Genomic DNA, 13,373 nt, shown 5'->3' with positions numbered 1-13,373 from the left:
AAACAACCTGTTTTCTCACATTCAATATCTGGTATATTGACCTCATGATACCCGTAGGTGTAAAAGTAAACTTTCTAGAGCTAAGCCAGAGTCTTACTTTACATAATATTTACTTTCCACTAACATTTACATTAGCTGTGAATGCTTGTCATAAAGAAGCATGACATCTGATTGCACAACCACAAAATGACACCCTGGGATGGCTAAAAAGAAAGTGTCATATCCCCAAACAATTCACACATAGTGCTGGGCATCTAGGTGCATTGCAGCCAGAGAAAGAAAATGATGTAACAGATTAGGAACATTTCACTCAGAATCTCACCTGGAAATTTATCTCCACAGAAACAAAAAGGGGCACAATTATGGGACCTTCTAGAATAAGGGACATGTGGGTTACAAAGACTCTAAAACTGGAAGATAAAATGAGAATTGAGATCATTGTACAGGATGCCGACAAAGACGTCACAATATAAGAAAGTACAAGACCTAAGAGAGAGATATGAAAAGTTGCTGTACGCAGCAAAACACGTCATCAAGATCAATTTTGGGCCAATATACTATAGAAGTTTTTTAAATGTGCAAAATCTGTGTGACAAATTATTTGTACAAATTTCCGGTTTTGAAGCTATATGTAGTCGTACTAGATGAAATGATAAGATATTCATTGAACGAAAAGTTAAAGTATTTCAGCGGTGTCTTCAAAATCGAATTTATTCATGCAATATTTTCGAGTGAGACACCATTGTATTAGAAATGGAATCTGTTTACTGTCTTCATGTTTGTTTCTGCTCAATGCCTGCTCATTCCCCTTCCCAATCAGAGAGCAGCTGCAAACTTTCTCTACTTTCCCTGGACATGGCAGGTGTGAAGTTAATTCAAAAACTAGTTAGAAAGTGTGTATTTGAAATGAAACTTTTTTCATGTTCCCAATGTCTCATTTTGAAGGACTCCATCTGGAAATTCCGATGAAGGCATTCGTTTGAATGGGCAATTGTCTAGAAATGTTTCGCATTGTATTACTGCATCTCCGAACTACCGTTTCTAAGGGAGCGAGGGGAAGATTTACTTTACTGTAAGAAATAAAAAATGGGTTAGTGCTAAAATTATATTTTGTGTTACTGTTTATTCTGATTCGCCCAAAGTGAAGTAACCATGGTCATGCCATGCTCAATTTGAAGTTTGCTAATTTCTTATGAAAAAAATGTGTATAAAAAACTTTGATTTTATGGATTGGTGACAACTTCTCATTTTACTCGTGAAACTCTGTCCAATTTTACAGAGATTTTCTTCGTATAGAATGCTCAGAGCTCTTTATGAAATGACACGTAAACTTAGGGAATAGCTACTTACTATGAATAATGTTTCTGATCACAATTTTTTTTTCCTGTATCTGAGTCTATGACATTTCTCATTATATTTTCAAAATGTCCTATGAGATTTCCTGGGCTAAATCTTAAAATGATTTCTGTTCTAGTAATCGCCTATTGATTATTCCCAGTCACTATTTGGTATTATGTTTATTACTCTGCTAATTTGAGTAAGAGGTGGTATCCCTGACTGCTAGATCAACTACAGTATAGGCACTGAGCTGTCAAGGTAAAACATGGGGTGTCTGAGAATATTGGGTTTCACTTGATTAGTGGGGGTTCAGCGCCCATAATCCTGCACATCACTAATTAACACAATGGATAAGCCACTTTGCCACACATTATAACATTGCAACAAATACAAGTAAAATTAATTCTGTAGCGGAGTTTAAGTCTGGAAAAGATACCCAAAATATTGAAAGCCATACAACAGTGCAAGGCTCCAAGTGAAACTTTGACAGAGAAGTCAAAGAGAATAAATTGCTTGAAGAAAAAAAACTCATTAATGTATGATACTGTCCAACTTCAAGAATCATTTAGATAAGTCACTCTGATGGAACCGCAGGACCAAAAATACCTCATACCAAGCACTATTTAGAGCAAACCGAAATTTCCAGTCACTTAAATTATTCAAGTATACAATTACAGTTTACAAATTACAGAAATCCTACACTATTGAGAGGACTGATCATACATCCGATCTACAATAGGGAGACGCATCTAACCAGGAGAATTATAGAATGATCACCCTATTGGACATAGTAGCTAAGGGGCTATTTTTTTACGCTCCAGAGACGCAAGCCTCTCAATCATATCTATGAGGTGACGCGAAGACCCCCTGCATGGCTTTGCATGGCCTCATAGATATGGAGTAAGACAAAGCAGCACAATTTGCTGCATTGCCTTACTCTGCGCCGAGAAGGAATTTAATGGGTGTTGCAGTGGGTGTTCCCATGCAACACCAATTGATTTTGATGCTGCCGCAGATTTACTTAATCATATAAACGTCGGGCAGTGCCAAAACCTTACGCTTCTTCAGAGCAGTCGTAACAAGGAGAAATCATTTTTTTTCCTTGTTTCTTCCTCATTCAGCAGCACACATGGAAAGAGGAATTGTTATTGTGGAGGAAGGTACCGCTTCCGGCACAAAAAGCAATCCTGACAGCAATGGAGGAACCCAAGGACCATGGTGCAAGGGTGCTTACGTTGGTGCTAGGCAGCAAACTGTGCACCAGCACAGGGGGAAAGGACAGGAATGCACCCTATTTTATAAATAGAGTGCATTCCTGCCCTTTCAAATTGGCGTAGGGCAGCACAGCAAGAATGCTTGTGGCTCTGCCCTTCGCCAGTTCCTCATAAATGAGGCCCTCAGTATTTTGCCAGGTTATTACTATAAGACCTAGAAGCCTGTGCTCTTGCAAGCAACATGATTCCAATAGATCAAACAGGTTTCAGTCCTATAACTAACTTATTAGCTTTATCTACTCTTATTAAGAAGGCCATTTGTAGTGATGCAATGTTTTATACTTGCTTCATGCACTTCAACCAGCATTTGATAAAGTCCTAGAACAGCACTATGGACAAAACCGGCCCACTGGGGCATTCCGGCAAACCTATAAAAAGTCATACAATTACTTTACACAGACACATGGATGAGGGTCAAGATTGGAGATAATCACACAATTTCAGCCAAGATTTGCATTATGAACTACATCATGCAGAGTTGTGTATTGGCACTTCTCCTGGTCAACTTTTATATAGCAGATCTACCAACAGCACTAAATGATACATACATTCAGACTTCAAAAATGGGAGGAAAGCAGTTATCAAGCCTATTATATGTTGATGGCTTAGTTCTGCTTAGCAAAATACCAACTGATTTACAAAGAATCACAGTACACAATCATAAATAAAATGTACATAAACTTGAGGAAAACAAAGGTAGAAGTTTTTTGGAAAAATCGTTAAAAAAATTGTCAGATTCTTCAACCATGAACAAGAAACTAATTTCCATTGAATTAGAGTATATATTTAGAGAGAATGTTTGATAATCATGGAAATGTTTCTATGCACTGTTTGCTTAGACAGTCAAGAGCCCACTCTCTAGGGATGGCATTTGCAATCTTGCTTAAGAATCTTTGGGGCCCATCATTAGATTCTATGTTAAGAGTTATAAGTTCCCAAATCCTTCCAACAATTACAAATGGGTGTGAGGCACTATTGGGTATCGAAGCTGCCTACTTATAGAAGAATCTGCAAAATGTACAGACAACTTTTTCCCTTACCCAAAAATGCATCACAAAGCCAAATGCCAAATAGGATAAGAGTTTGGTCTGGTAAAACACAAAAGAGCGCTTCAAGCAGACACTTTTAAAACATGCACACAATAGAGCATCACACGACCAAACATTGGACGGCCTTGTGTACATGGAAATAATAAACGCAAAAGAAAGAAAGAGCCTAAGATCTTATCTCAAAAAAAGTACTAGATGAGCTAAACATCAATGAGGACTAGGAAATGCTTGTAAATCTTTCTGTATTCAATCAATCACTAAACAAGAGCTCGAAAAGTTTGTCACATCTCCAAGACAAAAATGACTTCTCTGCAAATTTTCACACGTTTGGATGACCAATCAAGACTGGGGAACAAAAACTTGACACAGCTACATTTGCAAGCTCTATTTAAAATATCTAAAATACAGTGATGGCATCAGGCTTAGGTGGTTTCAAACATATGACTCAAACCCCCCAACCTCAGATCACACTACCTGTTAAAAGCAACTGCAGGCTGTGCAAATACAAGGTTGAAAAAATCCTGCTCATCATGTGTGCATGCTTCGGGTTAGCAGAAGAATGAAGATCCCTACTTCCATCTCCTTTTAATCAAATGGGAATCCGCACCTATTGATAGGAATTATTAATTTAATGTTTAAATGGAGAAAATACCAAACTAAACATATTCTCAAAAGCAAAAAATATGCTTGCTGAAAATTCATCCTGATGGAAATAGCACTTTATTTTGAAAAAGCAATTATAGAACACATGCCACCGCTACTCTATGTGCCCTTTACGATCGAGCCAGATAGGGAGCCTCTATTAAACGTTTAAACAACTTCACAGGCTTTAGCCTGGTTGTCTGCTAATAATAAACTCTATAGGAGACTTCAAACTAAATATGCACCATCACTTGGGAGAGAATATGGAAAAACACTCCCGGAAAAAACTCAAAAGCAGAGATAAAGTTGTTTTAATAAGGTTTTAGTGTATTTATCTTTTTTAGATTGTTATGTATTTTATATAATGATATAAGGTAATGTTTTTATTTAACCAAACAATAAAGATTGACTTGTCTATTGTCTGGAAACACTAGATAAAATGATTTAAGGAGCAGGGGCAGAACTGACGAGTAGATGATTTTTTTGTGTTTAACAGAGAGAAACAATAACACTTATAAGCATTCAATGGATTGGAGTAAAACAGTATAATCCCTATAATTTAAAAATAGCAAAATATCTATGTAACATTACAATGGAAATGTATCTCAATAAACATTTTGTATTATGAGAGAGTCATTTCTAGTAGGAAGAATTAATGTTTTAACAAGAGCGTAAAGAAAAAAAAAGAAACTGAAATAAAAAAACAAAGCCTCACATAAAAAAGATCTAATATAGATATAAGCATATTATCAAATAAAACATGTTTATGAGTTTAAGAAATAAATCTATAAAATAGTAAAAACTGCAGTTAGACATATGATTGATCATATTACGTAAGGAGGTTTTAACACTTCAGCTGCAAAATTGCCAGTGACAGTATTCTCAAATAAAAAAGAAGTCAAAGGCTTTCACAATCTTGCTCTTTTGAGAGTTATGTGCATGCACGGTGAAGAAGCTGTGTCTAATTTGTGATGATAGCAGCTCACATTACACCATTTAATGAAAGAAACATTACTAGGGTACTTCTACTTGGATACGATGATCTACCAAGCAATTGCTATAAGATGTTTTACAGATTTTCTAATTAAAAGATCGGCCGCCCAAACATGTGAGGATCCTCTAAGAAACACATGCATTTCTTCAAATGGTGTTGTTACAGAGCATATAGCTAACATCTTTTCCCAAATTTGTTTCCAAAACCATATAATTTTAGAACAATTAAAACAGAGGGCTTATTTTCTAATTACTATTACGAAATTACAGAATATGTTTGTCAGTGTCTCTGATCTGGAATATGCTGGGTGGATTTACACACTGCTGGAAGGAAGGATTTACAAGCCTTTAGGAGTTGTGCTATCACCTATATGACACACCTGGAAAACAGGCTGGAACACCTTGAAGAAGTTATGCCTGCACTAACTTCTGCCTGTTCGGAGTACTGTGATTCCCAGATTAAAATCCTTCACATTTATGAGCCAAAGTTGTATAGGTGATGAGGTCCTTTCAACTGGGAAGACCATGTGAATAGTGTATTGACTCCTGATTTTAAAAAGTGCAAGGAAAAGAAAATGTTATTTCAAACTTGAACAATTCTAGGGAGAACGAGGTGGTCAAAATGCCATCTAGTAGGGGGGAAAACCACAGCTGGAGAGTGAAAGAATATTGAAGTTCATGGACTACAGTAGGTCAAGCCACCACAAAACAATGCCAACAAGTTCAACTTGTGAAAAAGCACTTGACAGTATTGGAGTGCATTCTGACACCATGCGAGGCTGAATGTGGTGTCCTCGCAAGTAGATGATGCTGAATTCTTCCTTACTACTTTGGGCCTGATTCCGATCTCGTTCGGAAAGAATTCCTAACAAATCGGTTCCAGAATACTTTCCGGGTGACTCGGATTGGGTGAGTCCGACTGAGCGATTTGGATGTATTCGGATGCTCCTGTATACTATTCGGTGGGACTCCCATTAATTTTCAATGTGAGCTTGTGTTCCAAATGAGAACACAGGCTCCCACTGAAGAAAGGGGTGGGCGGGTAAAACCATACATGATGTGGCGGGCACCCCATGGTGCCTGCCACAATGTGCATAATTGGAAAGGGGGGTCCCTTGGGTACCCCCACGGGCCCAATTTGGAAGGCCCTGGGTGAAGGGGGGCCTGCTATGGGCCCCCAAAGGCAGATTCCGGCAAACGATTTGTTCTGGAGAAACCAAATCCGAATGGCTGTCCAAATTTGTCATCGTACTTGCTAGCTCGGAAACCGAGTCCATAGAGCTGTATGATTCGGCTCCGAAAGATGTGACTTGTCCGAATGCCTTTCGGAACCGATTCGGACAACCCTACCGGTTTCCAGGCATCGTACCCGGTCGTTGGGAAGTGTGTACGATTTGGTCGGCAACAAGGGTCCTGAATCGGATTTGGCAAACCTGAATACGATTCGGAGCCCTTCCAAATGACATTGGAATTGACCCCTTTATATGAGATATAGATTAAAAAGAAAATGGGGACGGTTTAGGTGTTTCCTTGATGCTATCTGAGGCATTTGAACGTGATGTTGGCTGTTCAAAACGAGGTTGCTCTTTAAACTGCAGGACACTGTGTGGGCATGTTTTAGGGACTATATGGCTCCCAGCAGTTCCTTACCACTCCCTCACGAACCTCCAGCATTCTTCCAGCCAGCTTTAGGTAGTCTGTATGAAATTATCCATAGAAGATGACTAGCGATTGGCACAGACAAAATTCGACTGCTTGCACCATAATTATCTCTGGACATTTGGTTCTTTCTTTAAGGTTCCGTGGTTTTGATGGGGCAGTGAGTCTGTTTCCAGAAGTTTACGTTTATATTGAAAACTTTATTAAAACAATTAAAAGACTTAAAGCTAATACTGATTTCTTTTCTGAACCTTTGTTTCTTAAGTAACTTGTATTCAACAGATATTTTTCTGACTTGGAAGAATAGGATCTTGCTGGTTCTTAAAGCACTTGATGCTTGCAGGAAGACACTAAATACATTTACTTTGCAATGTGAGTCTTTTTGTCCTAATAGTTAATTGAATATTTGTTTGTGAAGTTTGGATGCATAGCGTAAATTTGTGCTTGAGATATTTTGAAATAAAGATATAATGTTAAACATCACTAATGAGCATATATTTGTTTTTCCATTTCTGTGGAGGATAACCACATAACTATAGAACCCCTGACACAAATTTAGGTTTTGAAGATGGAGGTCATGCATCAGGAACTAAAAACTCAACAATTAAAGTCATAGATCAAAGGCATGAACTCATTCATCACATTCTTGAAGAGACATCGTGCTGATTTGCAAAGAAATATATCTATCGCAAATGTCATAGTCATTGTTTTGAATACGTACTCGAACCTGCTTCACAAAACCTCAAAGCACATAAACGTGCAATATCTTCCATAATTCACAAATTTAAATGTAAGTATATGGAATTTTCATATGTCTCTCCGTTACACATATTTGCTGGGATTTTCTTCTTTGCATAAATTCTACACAGATAGCGTTACAAGCATAATAGGATTTCAACATTATGCTCTTGTGATAGCAAAAGTGGTGCATGCTTTGTGTAGATCTCTGCACACATAGATTAATCTTTTTGATGAGTGACATATCATTTTTACTTTGTGAATTAACAGTGAGTCATGTATGCAAAAGTTACAACTATTTCCAGGAGTAGGTCACATATATTCACTCAAAATATTGTGCATTTGGTCTATAGAGAAGGAATCCATCTTGTATCCCATGCTGTTTACTCACATGGAGCAGCTAGAAAACCAATGTTTCTCAGTTCAGCTTTATGTGAGAAACAGTGAACGTCTCCTGAAAGTGCATACAATCATCCCTATCCAACACAACATATCTGGCTAATAGATGGCAAATCATTTTATGAAACACAACTCCAAAAATTGCCTTCTTAAGTTTACAGCAATGTGGCATCTTTACATCCATTGATCTGTGAATCAGCTTCATGGAAGAATTATCCTACACACTTTCCTCCCACGTAAAATCTCTTAGTTTCTTTTTGGACTCCGATCTCCCCTTAAACTTCTAAGTGAGCCAATCTGCCACATCAACTAATTTGCAGCTATTAGTTACAATCTAATTTTTCACCAACCCACATACTTTAGATTGATGGTGCAGTTTCGGTAATATCTTAAACAGGCTTTGAAGTCTCAGTGCTGCTTGGCCCTCCTGTGCCTATGATGGCTTCTTCTGAAGCCACTCTACATGTGGAAATTCACTAGACACCAGTATTAACCTGCATGACACCAAAACATTTTTGCGACCATTAACTGCCAGAAGAAAAATAAAATTCCCTGCCTCACGTAATAAGCTAATTAAAGGACTATTTTTACCCACTTACACAAAACTGCTAATTTCCAGCAGCTCCAGAGTTCTGAAAATCAATGCTATCCTAAATCTATCTAGGAAGCTGCAACCTCCTACTAGAATGTTCTTTCCACCGATTCATTCCTACATCCTAACTGATATGAGACTGATATCTTGTGATGATTTGTGCATGGTGTGCCAGTATGGAAATGAATCTTTATCTCATGTACTATTTGAATGCAACGGCTACAGAGCTCCACGGCGCATCTGGTTGTCCCCAATATGCAAACTCTTAGGAACAAGAAGGGCGCAGGAGGCAGAACGAATCCTAAGAAGCGACACATCTGAAGTGATAGTTGTTGCCATGGCGAAATTCTTGGGGTGGGTATGGGCAATTGGAGCACGGTCCCGTAAGGAGAGAATAGCCCAATAAATACATCTGTCTCGCTGTATCTCAATTTTTGAGTAGCCATTCCCCTTCCACTCAACTGGATAGCTTGTTTTAGAGTACCCATGAAATTTTAATTAACTCATTTTTATATAATATTTTATATTGTTTATAGTGTTTCTTAAAAGATTTTATAAATCCATCCTAGAATGTGTACATTGATTTTAAAATGATTTTTTCTTTTATGAATTCAATCTGGAAATTATGTGTAATTCTTTTATATGTACATTGTGTTCTTTGATGAGCTAATAAGTCGAATAAAGCTCTTTTGGATTGGATTGGTAATCAGGCCCTTAGTATCCAACCTCCATATTTGCTTCACTTGTTTCACAATGTGACATTCAACTTCTTATTGAGGCTTTCAGATGCAATCCAGCTCCTTGGAGACTTTCTGTATGGCTGAGTGTCTTAGTGGGCGCTCCTGTGTTTTCCTCACCCCATCCAGAAAGGCATCTGTCAAATTCGGGAACTTGAATAATAGGCACTGCCACTAACGTTCTTGTGTTGACTGGTGGACCGTCCTCCGAGGAGTATGTTTCTGTTATGCCAGGTTGTTGCCTGTTTGACTGCAGCTGCAGCTTGATGTTCCCATCTCTTTTTATGAGTCCAGGTGTGCTCTTCATGTCCTGGAGTTATTATGGTGGCAACAAATACTAGTATCCAGGTCAGAAGGAGTTTAATAGAGCTTACAAGATGATATTCTCAATGTTCTACAATCAGAGATCAAGGGATGTAGATTTTTTTCACAACATGCTTCTTCAAATCTCACAGAATCATAAGGTGATCATGAGTCTTTACAACAGTCTTTGGAGCTTTCTGAATCTTTGCTTTTTCTCCTTGGGATGATGCATTATGTCACAATCGACAGAAGTCATATCTCACTCATAGATTCTTTTCACTTTCTTGACACAATGTAAAGCAAGCATTCAGCTTTCAATCCTGAATCATATTGTGTTGCTCACTCTAATTAAATCCTATTATTTTAAGAGATTTACATAGAACATCTCTCCAGGGATAACTAACTAATGAAGATTATTTGAAGAGGAGAGAAGGAAGCATTCAGCCTTCAATTATCACTCCAACTGCATTCCCTTGACATTCGTGACTGCTTATAAAATCCCACCCTAGGTAGGGGCCCTGCCCTAATGCTTTCCCTTGTATGTAAGTCGGATTTCTTTCCTGACTGAACTTCTGTTGGAGAGAATCTTTGCACTTCTATTGTATGCTGTTGGTTCTTAGCACAGCTGTGTTTGGGAGAGGTGCCCCATGAGAGGTTTCCATCAGAAAGCACTAGTACACAAAAAGTGGGACAATAATAAAGGAATGTGGACTGCTTGAGGACACCCTGCTAAGAGCTCACTGCCAATTCAATCCATCATTGAGAGGTATCTAGGATGAAAAATGAGGATAGAAATTGAGAGAGCAGAGGTGGCAAAAATCTCTGAAGAGAAGCATAAGTTTCCATTTGCCCACAGACCGTTCCTCAGTAGAAGTGGTTAAAGCAATAGGGAAAACTTCTTAGTTCATATTGAAATGAAATGAAATTAGGATTTCTAAAGCGCACTACTACCCGCGGGTGTCTAGGCGGTGACTTCCAAGTGGGGAAAGGGGTAGAGAAAACACCAGACATCAGTGAGGCACAAGATAAGTGGAAGAGCATACTAAACTAATAATTTTCAATTTAAGTTTATTATGTTTTGGCTCTCAAAGAGGGCCACATAGAATAAAAACACAATTATACAACAATACTTACAATAAAATCACAGACAAACAGATGAGAAGAAGATACATCATATACACTGGTCTGACAATTGACAGATACTTCTCTATATTTCATTCAATAAATATTTAAAAAACCTTAAAAAAAGTTAAAAACTTTAAAACAGAACATTTCATTTGGAGGACAGTAAAGTGCATGAAAAAAAGTGTTTACATTTAAAATTCCTAGTTGTAAACAAATAGGTTTCAACCATTTATAACGCAATGGGCGTAAAACAGGACAGATAAACAGAACGTGATTACGATCCTGTACAGCATTATGGCAAAGATTACATATAGGAGATACACCATACCATTTAGCTAAAAGTGGATTTAGTGGAAGCAAATCTTGTCTTAACAGGTACCATAACCTACGGACTCTGTGGGGGATATTCCATATGAGGTATTGTTGTGGCAGCTTTAATGTGTATGTGTTTAAAAGAAGTTGCCTTTCCGATTTTCCTTGTTGGGCAATCATATCCAATTTATAACTGAGCTCCCAAGATGCACTTTTTAATTTAGATTTTAGTTCGGAGGGAGTAAGTAGGAACAGAGTACTTACATCCAGCTCTAACAGAATTACTGCTTCTCTAAAGTTTTTTACTAACAGGGAAAACTCATTGAAATTGCCCAGAAGCTCATTTTTTATGGCTTCCCGTAAGGAATCCTTTTTACCTCTAGCTATACAAGCTACCCACCTTACCAGAGCTATCAGCCCCTGTACCCAACAACTTCTGAGTCCGAACTCCAATCTACATGAGGATACAGAACAAGCTGTATTAATGGAAGTAATTCTTCTTAATATCTTTCCTTCCGTTCTATGTAAAAATCCCCAGTGTTTTAACTCTACTAATTCTAACCCATACAATAAAGTTGCAGGGATCTTTGCCCTAAATACCTCCATAAATAGTGTAAGGTGTCTCTTCCCTGTAGCCTTGTACAAGGAGCATAATCCCATACCACGGGCTAATGCTTTACGCGAGTTATGATCTGTATGGGGTTTCTCACTTAAGTTTGCCGATATTATTTTACCCAAAAAGGTGTAGGTTTTTACCACCTCTAACTTATGTCCGCCTATGGCCCATCCATAATTTACAGACCTACATTTTTTCTTTCCAAAAATACACATGATTTTACTTTTCGAAGCATTAATCTTCATGAAATTTGCTTCTGCAAATTGATTTAATGCACATAAGCGATTAGACAAGCCCTTCGGAGTTAAATCTAATATGAGGATATCATCTGCATACATTAGAATTTATACAGGAGATCCTCCAATTATCGGGGCTATCCCACCGCACACTGAAATGGAAGATGGGAGGTCTGCCGTATAGAGAGAAAACAATATAGGGGCCAATATGCACCCTTGTTTTAGCCCATTAGGTGAGGGAATAGATTGAGACAAACCTTTTTCTCCACCTTGTAATACCTTACACCACGTGTTCGAGTGGAGGGCTTTTACAAGTTCGAGCAAATATAACGGCATCCCTAAAATAGCGAGTTTTCTCCACAGGGTTGGTCGGTCGACCTTATCAAACAATGTGGAGAAATCAATGAATGCCGCATATATTCCACCACCGGGAACACGTACATATTTATCGACAATCACCTGTAATGCTGTTAAGTTATCAAGTGTACCATGCTCTTTACGAAATCCAGTTTGTTCCAAAGGTAGGATGTCATTCGCTTCCATCCATTCGGAGATTAAAATCAATAGACATTTTGCAAAAATGTTCCCTATCGAATCTAAAAGAGCAATTAAACGATAGTTCCCAGGGCTATCCCGCTCTCCTTTTTTGAATATCGGGATCAATATACTCCCCCTCCACGAATTAGGGACTGATCTCAATAAAAAGCACGCACGGAATACTGAAAGGAGAATCCTACTCCAGGATGTAACGTCTTGTTTTATTATAGACATGGGCAGCTCATCCGGGCCCATAGCTCCGGACGCACTCATACTCTTTATCACCGAAGCGATCATTTTCTCAGATGGGAGCTCTACAATAGGTTGACTAGTTAGGCCTAAATCCCAGCTATCCCCCTCTACATTATTAGAAGCATACAAACTAGATATAAATGATATCCAGACATTTTCGGCAATAGAGATAGGGATAGGGGAAGTTCTTACCCCACATCCTTTCCCTATTAGGGTCCAGAATTCTCTAGATTTATTAAAGGTCGATGCCTCTCTTAACCTGATCCAGAGAGAATCTTCTTTTTCTCTTTTTAATTTGATTCTAAGTCTAGCTCGCCTTCTTCTTAATAAGGCTATCTTATACTCATTTTCCTTAGTTCTATTAATGAACTGTTGCCTTACGAGTTTATTTATTTCCTTATTTAGGGGTAATAATAAACTAGGCGGGAGATATGGCTTTTTCGGTTTACTTAATTTCCTAGCTCTCATGGTAAGGGTTTCCTTAAGAGTTTCAAAACATGAAAATTCCCTACCCTGCCAATCATCTAGATCAAGTAAGGTTTGGGCAAGAATATCTTGTACGTCTTTCATA

At 38.1% G+C, this 13,373-nt stretch overlaps 1 long non-coding RNA gene across 4 annotated transcripts in view; it reads right to left on the bottom strand.

Annotated features, from left to right (window-relative positions):
• The window catches only part of LOC146822647 (uncharacterized), a 332,500-nt gene that overhangs the window by 72,160 nt on the left and 246,967 nt on the right, over positions 1-13,373 (bottom strand). For 3 of the 4 annotated variants that reach the window (XR_014961810.1, XR_014961811.1, XR_014961809.1), the window contains one exon: positions 4,136-4,268. The exons of the other annotated variant lie outside the window; for it this stretch is intronic. This is a non-coding gene — a long non-coding RNA (uncharacterized LOC146822647). The remainder of the gene's footprint in view (positions 1-4,135; positions 4,269-13,373) is intronic. 4 annotated transcript variants of the gene reach the window in all.

Source organism: Triturus cristatus, chromosome 5_2 (assembly GCF_964204655.1).
Source record: "Triturus cristatus chromosome 5_2, aTriCri1.1, whole genome shotgun sequence".
Taxonomy (NCBI): domain Eukaryota; kingdom Metazoa; phylum Chordata; class Amphibia; order Caudata; family Salamandridae; genus Triturus; species Triturus cristatus.
The sequence above is the reverse complement of the archived record's forward strand: the minus strand, read 5'-3'. Positions and strand labels throughout refer to the sequence as shown.